This window comes from Rhineura floridana, chromosome 21 (assembly GCF_030035675.1).
Source record: "Rhineura floridana isolate rRhiFlo1 chromosome 21, rRhiFlo1.hap2, whole genome shotgun sequence".
NCBI classification, from domain to species: domain Eukaryota; kingdom Metazoa; phylum Chordata; class Lepidosauria; order Squamata; family Rhineuridae; genus Rhineura; species Rhineura floridana.
In genome coordinates, this window is record NC_084500.1 from 6,156,880 (window position 1) to 6,170,348 (window position 13,469).

Sequence of the window (13,469 nt, forward strand, 5' to 3'; positions counted from 1 at the left end):
CCCATCCCTACATTGAATACAACCCAATGGGTCTACTCTGAGTAGGACTAACACTGGATACAACTCTATATATCTTGAGGAGCACGCAGTTTGGCTCCAAGCACAGATCTCTAATTTAGAAGTCTGAATGAGCCCATTTCACAGTCAGGGAGTAAACTGATATGAGGGCCAGGCAGTGATGAGTGAGAAACCAGAAGCCATGGGACAAGCCAATGGACCAAAGTATAAGCCAGAACCAACAGGCTAACCAGGAAGCAGTTTCAAGGAGCAAGCTGGAAGGCAGTGACTAAAATATAACCAAGCAGAAGGGAACCTGTGAGAGCTCAAGAAGACTCTATTCGATGCTCCATTCTGTCCAGGAGGATCCAATGGCTAGCCTGTTAGGCCAGGGCCTGAGGAGAAGGCACCCACCTGCAAGTTCTAGGGGGTTGGGACCACAGCTGGCAGGGGGCGCAGCCAGAAATTAGTGGGAATCCTTTTCTTTCAGTCTCTGCCGCTTCCTCTCTCTCTCAATTGTTTCACCACCCTCTTCTTCCACACACTGTTTCTGCCACCCTCTTCCCTCTCCTCCCTTTTTTTTCTCTTTCTCTTCCCCACCTCTTTCCCTTTCTTAATATTTCTGCCACCCTCTTCTCTCTTTTTCTGCCACCCTTTCTCTCTCCCCCACCCTTCCCTTTCTTAATATTTCTGCCACCCTCCTCTCTCTCTCCCCCCCACCCCTTTCCCTTTCTTAATATTTCTGCCACCCTCCTTTCTCTCCCCCATCCCTTTCTCTTTCTTAATATTTCTGCTACCCTCTTCTCTCTCCCTTTCTCTTCCTTAATATTTCTGCCACCCTCCTTTCTCCCCCCACCCCTTTCCCTACCTTAATTTTTATGCCACCCTCCTCTCTCCCCCCCACCCCTTTCCCTTTCTTAATATTTCTGCCACCCTCTTTTCTCTCCTTTTCTTAATATTTCTGCCACCCTCTTCTCTCTCTTTTTCTGCCACCCTCTTCTCTCTCTTTTTCTGCCACCCTCTTCTCTCTCTCTCAAATTAGGGACCTCAAATTTGGTACACACACACATCATTGTCATTATTTTGATTGCACCCAGGTTCCCAAGTCCATCTCTCTAACAGCTAAACTGCACTAGTGCACTTCCCTCCCTCATTTCAAGGGTGAGATGTACAAATATCAGATTTAAAGATGCTTAATCTAGGAGGCTTGGCATCCCCCTCACAGACATAAGTTTAGAATGCCTTTATATGTATGTTATAAGTCAGGTGTGGGGAAACTTTGGCCCTCCAGATGTTGCTGAACTACAACTCCCATCAGCTCCAGCAAGCCTGGCCAACTGCCAGGGGTGATGAGATTTATAGTTCAGCGACATCTGGAGGGCCAAAGTCTCTTCACATCTACTGTAAGTAAATCCAGCTGGTCTTCTACAACAATAAATAATGTTCCTAGCTGATACTGGAAGCCCCACCATTCTCCATTCTATTTGGTGGGCCTGGTATCTATCTATCTATCTATCTATCTATCTATCTATCTATCTATCTATCTATCTTTACAAGCACAGATATCAGTTATGGCTGCCCCTGGGAATTTCACCTTCCTGCAAGCCAAAGATTATAACAATAGGAGTAGTGAGAATTCCCTTACCCATTTCATTTTGTGGTACATCCTGGCTGCCATTTCAAAATTGTGGGCAATCTTGTCTATATCCATGCACACCATACATTTTAAGCACACACCCCCTGAAGAATCCTGGGAACTGTAGTTTATTAAGGATGCTGAGAATTGTAGGCCTGTGAGAGGTAAACTACAGTTCTCAGGATTCTTTAGTGGGAGAAAAATGCTTTAAATGTACGGTGTTTAAATAGCTATAGAACTACTGAGTTGGAAGAGACCCTGGAGGTCATCCAGCCTCTCAAGTTTACCACAATATTTCTGAGGGTTCGGGGATGTCTCTACCTAGTGCAGCCTCTGCAATGTCCACTTTGAGGAACAAAAAGTATGACTATTTTGGGGATGTTATCAAAAGTGGCATCGGCAACAAAACATCACACTGTGAAGTGCTCCTGTTCAGGGTTTCAGGCAGCCATCTATGTCTTCTTCCATATGTACACAGGCAAGGATGAAGCTAGATCCCGCAAATGGTGGACTACGACCTGGGAGACCAGGGTTCGAATCCCCACATAGCCATGAAGCTTGCTGGGTGACCTTGGGCCAGTCACTGCCTCTCAGCCTCAGAAGAAGGCAATGGTAACCTACCTCTCAATACTGCTTACCATGAAAACCCTATTCATAGGGTCGCCATAAGTCGGAATCAACTTGAAGGCTGTCCAAATAAATAACAAATAGTAATTTCTTCTTATTTTTTTAAAAGGAAAACAAAAATAAAAAACCATCCCCAGATCTCCCCAAAAGGCAAAAAGGAGACAGTGATTTCCTAGACCATGGGGCAGTTGGATACTCTAATCTGTCCTTTCAGAGTTGATGGGAGAAGAAGAGGTTTGGGAAGATGACAAATGTGTAACTGTGTCTGTGTAAATATTTTAATTGTTTCTAATTTGGTTTTGTGTGTGGTTTCAACGTAAGTCACTTTGAGTCACTAATAATAATAATAATAATAATAATAATATCCTGCCCTTCCTCCCAGGGCAGCAAACATAAACAAAACCATGTAACAATAAAAAGAACATGTTAAAAACATTCCAAAGCACAATTACAATTAAACACATTCTAAAACACAGTTTAAATATTATGAAACAGTTACAAATATTATAAAGCACAGCTAAAAACATTTTCCATCAGTGATCTTTAGGTTGATGATGATAATTATACTTATACTACCACTTATATTTATACTTACTACCACTACTACTACTAGGGCAGGATATAACAATAGTAACAATATTTTTTTTAAAAAATAGTAGCAGTAGTTGTGCATTTTTTAATTTTCACTTTTTATATAAATATTTCACATGAATGATGGCAATGATGTGAGATATTACATAAAACTATTCTCAACCTTATAGCATTATGAATAGCATTAATCAGAACTCATAAGTATTATGCATTTATTAAAACTATGGTTCATATCCAATGTTACTCTGAGTAAGCGCTTTCAAAATGACTGCATGCATTTCAATGAGTCTACTACTCTGCATTTAGTTGGCCACAACTCTGTCTTCGGGCATTATAGGGAAGACACAAAAAGAACCCACCACAGGATTTTGCAATAGCAATCCCAGACGTTATACCGTACTGAAATTTTAATTTTTCTTAAAAAGCAGTATACTCTTTTGCATGCATTAAAAATGTTTCTAGACCTCAACGCTGTGGAGAGAACATGTCCAGGCAACGTTTTAATGATGCTTCGTTTTTGTACAAATTATTGCAAGGGCATTGTATAAAAGAGAAAAGGAAAAGAACGAAGTCTTCTTCTTGAAGCACAACTCGCTCAGAGCGGGTGGAAAACCACGCGAAGAAGCTGCGCATCTTTATCTTCTGCGGATGCACCCTCCATGGAGGACGGAAAAAAGCAACGGCCTGCTCTTTTCCAGGCCTGCTTCTTGCCAACCTGCCTCTGCAGCAAGATTCCCTCATTGTGCATGGAAGGGAAAGGGGGAGGGATTTATTTTTGTGTCAGTGCATATCACACACACACAGAGAGGAATTTAGGTTACTGACCCCCCCCCCTTTCGGCTGTGCATAAAAAAGAGCCTGCAAAACACACACACATGCTTTTATTTTCAATGCTCCCCCTTTTTTTTTTCTTGGTATAGTCTTAATTTGTGCACACTCTCTTCCCCCAAGTGCAAGGAGCTGCTGAGAGAGAGGCCTTTGCAAGCCCTCGCAAGGCTGCCTGCAGGAGGGGGCAAGCTTTTGCCCCGCCACCCCTCCCCCTTGTACAGCCATGTTTTCTCTCCCCCTCTCTTTGCCAACCCTCATGGACTGCCTCTCTCTCTCTCTCTCTCTGGTCCTAAAAAGAAAAAAAAAGAGAGAGGCCAACGCCAGCCCCCCCTTTGGCGAAAGCTCATCCTCCCCCTTCCCCTCCGCGCGCGGGGCTTCCTGGGAGTCGTAGTTTCCCAGCTTCGTCCCCGTCGCCAGGAAGCGCCTCGGCAGAACTACAGCGACCATGCGCGCCCCGCGGCGGCCGGACATGCGCAGAAGCGATTCCCCCCCTCTCAGGAGGAAAAAAAAAAAGAAGAGGTCTTCTCTTTCTCTCTGCCCTGCCTTTGGGCCCTCCCCCTCGGTCCTGGGTTCAGGGTGAGCCGTTGAGCGAAGGGCCCGCGCGCCGCCCCGAGACTTGAGCGAGCAAGCGGGCGGAAGGAAAAGCGGAGGCCGAGGGGGGGCACAAACAGACAGACAAACAAACAAAGAGACGGGGGGGGGGCTGTTGTTGTGTGGCCGTGGTGGTTGCGGGGCGGCGGCGGCCTGAGGCGTTCTGTGGGCGACAGAAGTGGAGGGACGGCGTTCTTCTCTTTTCTTTCTTTCTTTCTCCCCCCTTTCTCTTTCTGTCTCTTTCTCCGATTCTCCTCAGAGACGTCGAAGCAGCGAGTAAGTGGGGGAGGGGAACCAGCGCGGAGGGGGGAGGGGCGAAGGGGAGGGGGAGGGGAGGCCTCCGCGAGGGAACGAGATTCCTCTTCTCCCCCCCTCCCCGCTCCACGGTGAGGGTGCTTCCTTCTCCCCCTCCCTCTCTCAGAGGAGCGGCCCCCACCCCCAAATTGGGGGTGGAGGGAGGAGGAGGAAATGGGGAGGGGAGGACTTCCTGGGCCATTTTTTCCTCCCGTGGGGGTGGGGGGGACAAGAGGGTTGAGGCACTTGGGATTGTTGTTATGAGGAACTTGATTTTTTGAAAATTAATTTTGTTTTAAAAAAATTGTCCTCACACTTAACCCTTTCCTCCCGTTTTCCAGTTTGGCGGCGGGGGATTGGCTTCCTCGGCTAACCTCCGGGGGGGGGTAGAGGTGGGGGGGGAAGAGAGGGTTGAGGCACTTGGGATCGTTATTAGGAAGTTGAATTATTATTTTTTGAAAAATTATCCTCACATTTAATTCTTCCGTCCAGTTTTCCGGTTTTGGGGGGGAGGACTTCCTGGAGCAATCAGGGTTGAGATGGGAGGGGGACGGTTGAGGCAGTTGGAATTGTTATTATTAGGAAACTGATTTTTTTTTAAAAAAAAAAATGATAATTTTAGTTTTTTTAAAAAAAATCATCACAACCTTTTCCTCTAATTTTCCAGTTTGGCAGACGGGGAAGGACTTCCTGGGCCAATTTTTCTTCCGGGGGGGGGTGAGGGGGGAAAAAAGGTCGAGACCCTTGTGATTGCTATTATGATTTTTTTTTTAAAAAAAGAATTTTTTTAAAAGATATTCTCACACTTAACCCTTTCCTCCCATTTTCCAGTTTTGCAGGGGGGAGAACTTTCCTTGGCCAGTTTTCCTCCTGGGGAAGTTGGGGGGGGAGGAGGTTGAGGCTTTTGTGATTGTTATTAGGAACTTGACTTCTTTTTAAAAAAAGTAAAAACATATTCTCACACTTAACCCTTTCCTTCCATTTCCAGCGGGTTTTTGTGGGAGCGGTAAGGACTTCCTGGGTCAATTTTTCCTTCTGGGGAGGGGGTGACAGCGTGAGGTGGAAAAAAAGAGGGTTGGTTGTTGTTATTAGGCACTTAATTTTTTTTAATTAACCCTCACAGTCAACCCTTTCCCCTGATTTTCCAGGGGTTTTTTTTGGTGGTGGTGGGGAAGACTTACTGGGGCCAATTTTTCCTCCTGGGGAGATGGTGTAAAAAGAGGACTGAGGCCCTTGTGATTGTTGTTATTAGGAACTTGATTTTTTTAAAAAAACATCACAATGGTTTTTCTTTTTCCATTTTTTAGCAGGGGGAAGGACTTTCTGGGTAATTTTTTTTCTCCAGGGGGGTTGAGCAGAGGGGGGGAAAAGAGGACCCAGGTTCTTTTTGTTGTTGTTGTTAGGAACAGAATTGTACATTTTCTCCTCACACTTTCCCTTTTCCTCCTATTTTCCAGTTGAGAGGGGCTGGACTTCCTGAGTCCTTTCCCCCCTTCTGGAAGGGCAGTGAGATGGAAAAGAGAGGATTGAGGCTCTTATGCTTGTTGTTATTAACAACCTAATTTAATCAATTTTTCTCACACTTTTTCTCCTTCCTCCCATTTTCCATTGGGCAGAGATCTCATCAGCCATTTTTTTCGGGACAGGGAGGAGGAAGAGGAAAAAAGAGGATTGGGGCTTTGTTCTTGTTAGAAACTTAGTTATAAAATGCTCTCACTTTTCCTCTTTTCTTCCTTCTCATTTTCCCTTGTGGGGATGGTGGTGGTGAAGGCCTCCCTGAGCCAATTTTTTTCTGGTTGCTGGGAGGCGGTGGGGACAAAAATAGACAGAGGCTCTATTATTATTTTGGGTATTATTAACTTAATAATGTCTCTGTACAGTACAGCTTCTTCCCCTGTTTTCAATTAGGAAAAGGGCTCCCTGAGCCAATTTTTCCAGGGTGTGGGAAAAAAAGAAGGTGGAGGCTCTATGATTATTATTGTTGTTGTTATCTCCATAGGCCATACACTACTTTTTATCTCCCCACTTTTCCATTATGGGGGAAATGAAGCACTTTCATAGAATCACAGAGTTGGAAGGGGCCTGTAAGGCTATCGAGTCCAACCCCCTGCTCAAGGCAGGAATCCAAATTAAAGCATCCCCGACAGGTGGCTCTCCAGCTGCCTCTGGAAGGCCTCCAGTGTTGGAGAGCCCACCACATCCCTCGGTCATTGGTTCCATTGGCGTACCAATCTGCCAGTCAGGAAGTTTTTCCTGATGTTCAGTTGACATCTGGCTTCCTGTAACTTCAGCCCATTATTCCTTGTCCTGCACTGCATGATTGAGAAGAGATCCTGGCCCTCCTTTTTGAGCTAATTTTTGTGGGGGTGGGGAAACAAGGGGGAATGATTGAGGCTGTATTATTGTTGGTGGCACTGATCTTGTTGTTAACAATTCGTTTTCACACTACTTTGGGGCAGCAGAGGAGGGGTTGGCAGGAAGCTCTGCAGCATCCACTTGCCAGTTGAGAGCCGCTGGCCTGGCTGAATGCAGGCTCCATTGGGAGCTGTGCATGGGAGCTGGAAGGGAAGACTCCCCTTGAAGACTCAAGTCCGCAGCTTGGGTGTGCTTCTGGACTCAGCTTTGAACCTGGAAGCTCAGGTTTCTGCTGTGTCCAGGAGCGCTTTTGCCCAGTTAAGACTGGTTCGCCAGCTGCGCCCGTTTTTAGAGATGTCTGATCTGACGAAGGTAACTCATGCCCCAGTTACATCCCGGCTTGACTACTGCAACACACTCTACGTGGGGCTGCCTTTGAAGACAGTTTGGAAGCTTAAATTGGTTCAACGTGCAGCAGTAAGAATGCTGACGGGCTGACATTCGTGCCCATACAACCCCCCTGTTGCAACAGCTCCACTGGTTGCCAATTTGCTTCCGGACTCAATTCAAGGTGCTGGTGTTGTACTTTAAAGCCCTTCACGGCTTGGGCCCTGTCTATCTGTCCGATCGGTTGTCTTCTTATGAAACCCCCCCCCCCAATTCTCTCAGGTCCTCCGATAATTTGCTCCTTAGGATACCCTCAACCTCACAAGTTCATCTTTCAGGAACCAGAGATAGGGCGTTCTCTGTTATTGCCCCTAGACTCTGGAATTCCCTGCCAATAGAGGTCCGGTTGGCCTCCTCGCTTCCGGCATTCCGTCGCCAGGTCAAGACGTTCCTTTTCCGTCTTGCATTTAACCTGGACTGAGGACTGGAAATCTCTTGACCATGAGAGATTATAGAGTAATTATGTGTTTATTGTATTGTATACAGTTTTTACTATTTTAATCTTATCTTATAAGTTTGTATCTATGGTGTATGTCTTGCTTTTATAAGGTATTCTCGGTCTATGTTCTTTTATTATAGAGTTGTCCGCCGCTCTGAGCTTTCCAGGAAGATAGAGCGGCATAGAAATGTTTTAAATAAATAAATAAATAAGAGCCAGCTCCCACAAATAGCCCTACTATTGAATAAGTGCTCCCCATAGACAATCATTGAAATTGCTTTCCTCCACCAACCCTTCTGCTGGTGGAATTTTCCTGTGGATCAGGACCAATAGGGGGCACTCTAATGGGGACTTGGATGCTGCGTAAGTAACTCCCCTGCAGCTCCTCCTCTGCCATGTTCCCAGAATGCCCCAGTTTCAGGGCTACTGCTGGCCCTCTCCTCCAGGCTGGCCATCCCTGGTGGACCCCCAGCTCCGCTGGGATGAGGGCTTCTGCTGACGGAGCCAGGGATCTGCCGCATCCAACTCTCCCCAGTCTGGTGCAGATATAAGCTGGATTGCACCCTTAGTCATGTCTATTAATTTTGGTGGGTCACTGAGCAGAACTAATTGGATACAACCCTGAGCTTTTTTTCTTCTTCTGTAGGAAGGGTGGAATATCAATACAATTATTAATGATAATCATCATAATAATTCTTCATAATTTTTCTTCACACTTCACTCCCACCACTCCTCATGGGATGAGTTACTACTTATATAACCTATTTTCCGGGTTCTGGGGGAAACTGAGCCATTATTATGGTTATTGTTATTAAAATAAATGTAGTAGTTGCTATTCAAATTTCCTTACCCTGTTTCCAGGAGCTTCTTTTTTGTAGTTGACAGGAGGGTGATTTGAGCCTCTGTCTTTAAAATAATAATAATTGGTGCTCAACCCACCTCTTCCTGAAAGCATAAAGAGTAATTATTAAGTTTCTAATAATAACGATTAATAACCCTTCCACTCTGAAAAGTTCATTGCCTCCCAATTCTCTATTGATGAGGTGGGGAGGCTTTTGTAAGCCAGTTATCTTCAGTAGTAATACCAGCAATTCATCCCCTCTCTAGAAATAGGGCTAAGGAAAGTCCTCCCTCATGTGGAATGGGGGGAGGCACTGTGATGAACCCAAAGTTGGAGCTAGAGGCTGCATACTTTCCAGCTAAGGGGCCAAACCAGGTGCAGGGCTCTGAGCCTGCTGCTGGGAATCAGGAAACAACCAGCTGAGGAATGTGCCTTCTCCAACCCAAGAGAAATATCCTGTATCTGCAGGGAGAGAGCCTGGACCCTTACGAGCATTGGCTACTGAGCCACCAAGTGCCTCCCCCGGTAACTCAGCAGTGACTACACCAGGTGGGAGGCCAGGGAACAAGAGGAGTGCCCACCTTCAGGCCAGAGGGTTGTCCCTTTAAGAATCTAGAGTTAGGCACAAGGGGGCGGAGCCTGAGAGCGGTAGTCTGAGAGCAGAAGCTTTGAAAGGCTCAGTCTGCGCTCAACCTTTGTCAGAACAAGTTGCTCACTTGGAGTTATCTGTGGTCCTATAACTTCAGACTTGCCTCCTCTGTGTGATCCTGCATCAGACCAGAACAACATGCCGTGTGAACAGAAATTGTTGTGTTTTCTCACACACCCGTCGCTGCTAATTCTGCATGGTGGTGGAAAGGCTTTCTTAGCCATTTTTCCCCCTGACGGCTGAGCTATTAATATAATCTTTGGGCTATAATAATAACAATGATGTACTTTCTGTAAATTGGCTAAGAAAGTCCTTCCACCATGGGGGGGGGAGTTGTATGAGAAGGGTACAACAACAATATAAATATTTTCTCCTCAAACTCTTCCCCCTAGCTGTGGAGAGGAGGCCTTCCTTAGCCAGCTTTCTGTAGGGAGACACCTCACACCCACACACACAAAGGGAAACCCCTTTCCAACTCCCCAAGGAGTTGTTTTTCTTTTATGGGGAATGGAGGGGCATTAAAATACAGTTTTATCTTCAAACTCTTCTTATTCCATAAGTGGGGAAGACCTTTCTTATCCCATTTCTAAGGGGAGGGGGTTCAGCCAATGTATAAATATTAATACAATAATGAAATTGTGTTTTTCTTTCTCTATGTATGCATGTCTCTATTCCTATGGCAGGAGAAGGGAAGGACTTTCTTAGTAAATCTGCCAGGAGGAATTGAGGGTCGGGAAGGTTTAAGATTCATTTTATTGTTTGTTGAGTTTATTTCTCCTCTCCCTTTGTCTGGCACACCACCATTCCAATGTATGTGGGAGGAACAGACTTCATTAGTGAATATTGGTGGGGGTGGGGAGCCTCTGTATTTGTTGTTTTTATTGTAATCTCTATTCCAGTTGTAGTTGCCACAGGATAGTGCCTCCAGCTTCCTTGTTTTCTTCTGTGTGTCTGTTCTCCTGCTCTATTCATCCCCCACACCCAAAAGAGTAGGCAAAGGAAAAACCTGTTTCCAACTCCCCAAATCTGAAGGAAGTCTCCCGTTGATTAATTTAAAAAGTGTAAATGTACTGCCTTCAGGTCAATTCCGACTTATGGCGACCCTATTAACAGGGTTTCATGAGGCTGAGAGGCAGTGGCTGGCCCAAGGTCACCCACTGAGCTTCATGGCTATGTGGGGATTCGAACCCTGGTCTCCCAGGTCCTAGTCCAACATCTTAACCACTATACCACACTGGCTCTCCTTTATAAATTTAATTCTTATTAATTGAATTTATTGTCTTCCCTTCACCCCCAGGTTTCTGGGTGGTTAAAACACTTTAAAATACATCAGTAAAATTCATCTTCTATTACTGCATTTTAAAAGAAAGATCTGTTTCTAGAAGGAAGGCTCTTTTTGTTTTCATCCCATGCCCCTAATTCTTCCCATGTTGTTTTTTACCGTCAGTGTGGCATAGTGATTAGAGTGTTGGGAGACCAGGGTTTGAATCCCCACATAGCCATGAAGCTCACTGGGTGACCTTGGGCCAGTCACTGCCTCTCAGCCTCAGAGGAAGGCAATGGTAAACCCCCTCTGAATATTTCATACCATGAAAACCCTATTCATAGGGTTGCCATAAGTCGGAAATGACTTGAAGGCAGTACAAAGTTTTAAATAGAATTGTTTTAACTTTGAACAATGCCTGGCAATTGTAGGTGCTTCACAAAAAAATAAAAGGAATGTTGTGAGTCTGTTTTTGGAGACTCCCATCAAAAAGTAGGATACAAATTTAATAATTAAATGTTGGGGAGATCTTTTCTTTATTATACTTCTTCCATCGTTAGTTCATCCTCTTTCTTTCCCATCCTCTTCCTGCAGTGGGTTGTTTTTCTTATTTAGATAATGCTTTTCTCCTCTCACCATATCACTGGTGGGAAATCTGCCCACCTGTCTTGCAAAGAGATGGGGAACATGAATTCCCTTCCCTCAGTTCCCACCAGTCTAATTCTCTTCAGATGGTGAACCATCCCATTACACTTTTCAGCTGCCTTGTGTACGTTGGCAGAAAGATGGTAATTGGAGTGTGGTGAATGTTTATGTGGAAATCAAGTGTAATTAAGGCTACAGCCTGATCCTAATGTATGTTTTCCCCCCCAGAAATAAGTCACCTCTCTGATCAGTGGATCTTACTCCCAAGTGTGTTATAGGATTGTAGTCTTAGTCTGTTTTCTCTTCCAGCCTCCAATTTTTCTAATGGGGATATAAGTACATTTCTTTTTCCCCTTATATGAGGCGTGAGTGGAATCTTTTAAGTATCTTCTTCCCCTTCTCCTAGTCTGCACACTTGGTGGAAACTCTTACACAGAGAGGATAAATGTTTTCACCTGCTGCTCTGCCCACCACAGAATTTCCTAATGGGGATCTCAGTATATATTTATCCATCTATCCTCCGGTTACTGCTTCGTTTAGGATAAATCTCACCGTCCAGGATAATCATTTCCCTGCCTTCACCTCCACTTTTTCAAAGTACAGTTCTTCATTGGCAGGTGAAAGGGAGTTTTACTTGCCAGTGGGATATGACTGGATGTCAGTCATCACAGCAGGCCAAAGGACTTACTACAATATCCTTTCTTTTGTTGGAAGTTCTGTGTTGTGTTTATCTCTTTACTGTTCTCCCCTCCTCCTCCTCCTTTCTTATTGAATACGAGCTTTTAAATCTAAACACAGCATTGCATCCCCACAAGGCTATAATGAGACAAAGGAAGCATGTTTTGAGAACACTTACTTATTTTTGTGTTGTTGGGGAAGACTAATCCCTATTTCCGTACCCTCTTTGTTCCTGAAACCTTAACTTCTAAAGAATTTACTTGTTTATCCCTTTTGAAGGAGTTGGGATGTTACCCACAATTTCTTGATATTTTCATGTGTGTTATTTAAAGCTTCCAGTGTTCTAACTCCAGATGGAGAGAGATCTGTCCCTATAACTGCTCTCCCTCTCCAGTTACCCAGTTTAGTGCAGCAAATAGAGTGTTGCGTTTGCTGTTGGAGACTTTGGATCTAATCCTTGATCAATCCTGAATCTCACTGCAAGGCCCCCCTGGTACCTAGAATTTTTATGCTTACACTTGGGAATTAAAAAGTGTGTGTGTGCGCGCACGCGCGTGTATTGGCCTGTGGAGGTCTGCCACCTCTTAAGGTCTGTTACTTCCTACAAACCCAAAATAACTTATTAAGATTTCAGGCCAGGATTAAATAGCAGTCTCTCCTGATTCCTTGTGGTAGGGTAGAAAATCTTGTTTCTCTTTGCTTCAGAGATCTAAGTGTTTATTTCAAGTTAAATAGTGGAAGGGAAAGAGACACTTCAGTATCTTTTATGTAACAGCTGGTATCCCATAACATTTTTCCAGTCATGGGTGGGTGGGATGTAAGCAGACTACTTTTGTCACTTTCATTTTATTTCCTTGTGGGGCTTTAACATCTTTTCATTCCTACGGTGTTTTTCATCATAATGTTTGGACCCATTGAGTATCATCAGATTTTTTTAAAAAAAAAATGCTGTTGAGTTGGCTGTTGTGATTTGCCATAGTGGGGGGTTGTTTCCTTCAGAATAGCATACAAGTCTGTCTAGGCCAGTGTTCTCTGTCTTAGAAAGTATTCTGCTGTTAGTGCTATTTTTGCTGCAGAGGAGATTTATTTCTCACATTTGTATCCTGCAATTTCTTCAAAAAGTGTACATAAGGTACTTGATAAGTGTGATGTTCCCAAGTGACTTTCATGGCCTGCATAGAGGTTTCAGTCTAGGTCTTTCTGATCCAAGCCCAGCATTCTGTAATCTATACTAAACAAATACTGAATTAACTTCATTTTGAAAACATTCTCTAATTTCTAACAATCTTTGTTTCTAATCTAGACTCCTAGTATTGCGTATTAAGTGTTTTTCACCTACTGAGAGGTCATGAACAGGCCAATTCTACATGGAGCTTTTTTTGCACAAAACTGTGTTTAGAACAAAATGAAGTGGGTTGTTACATTTACAGGCTTGGTGTGTTTAATTGTTAGACTAACTTTGGCAAGAAAGTGCACCAGATGTGAAGGACCTAAGTGCATTGGCTACTTAATTCATGCAGGGAATCCAGTTATCTCCCGTACTGCCTGCTAGCACCTCTCTTGAAGGAACATGATTTTCCATCCAGT

General features: G+C 44.4%; 1 protein-coding gene across 13 annotated transcripts in view; it reads left to right on the plus strand.

Moving 5' to 3' along the window:
• Nucleotides 1-4,149: 4,149 nt before the first annotated feature.
• GTF2I (general transcription factor IIi) overlaps nt 4,150-13,469 on the plus strand; it is a 90,634-nt gene continuing 81,314 nt past the window's right edge. For 9 of the 13 annotated variants that reach the window (XM_061605471.1, XM_061605472.1, XM_061605473.1 and 6 more), the window contains exon 1: nt 4,151-4,546. The gene's annotated coding sequence lies outside the window, so the exon portion shown is untranslated. Of the gene's footprint in view, nt 4,547-13,469 lie in introns of all 13 variants that reach the window. The other 4 variants (XM_061605482.1, XM_061605483.1, XM_061605484.1 and 1 more) reach the window with 2 other exon arrangements.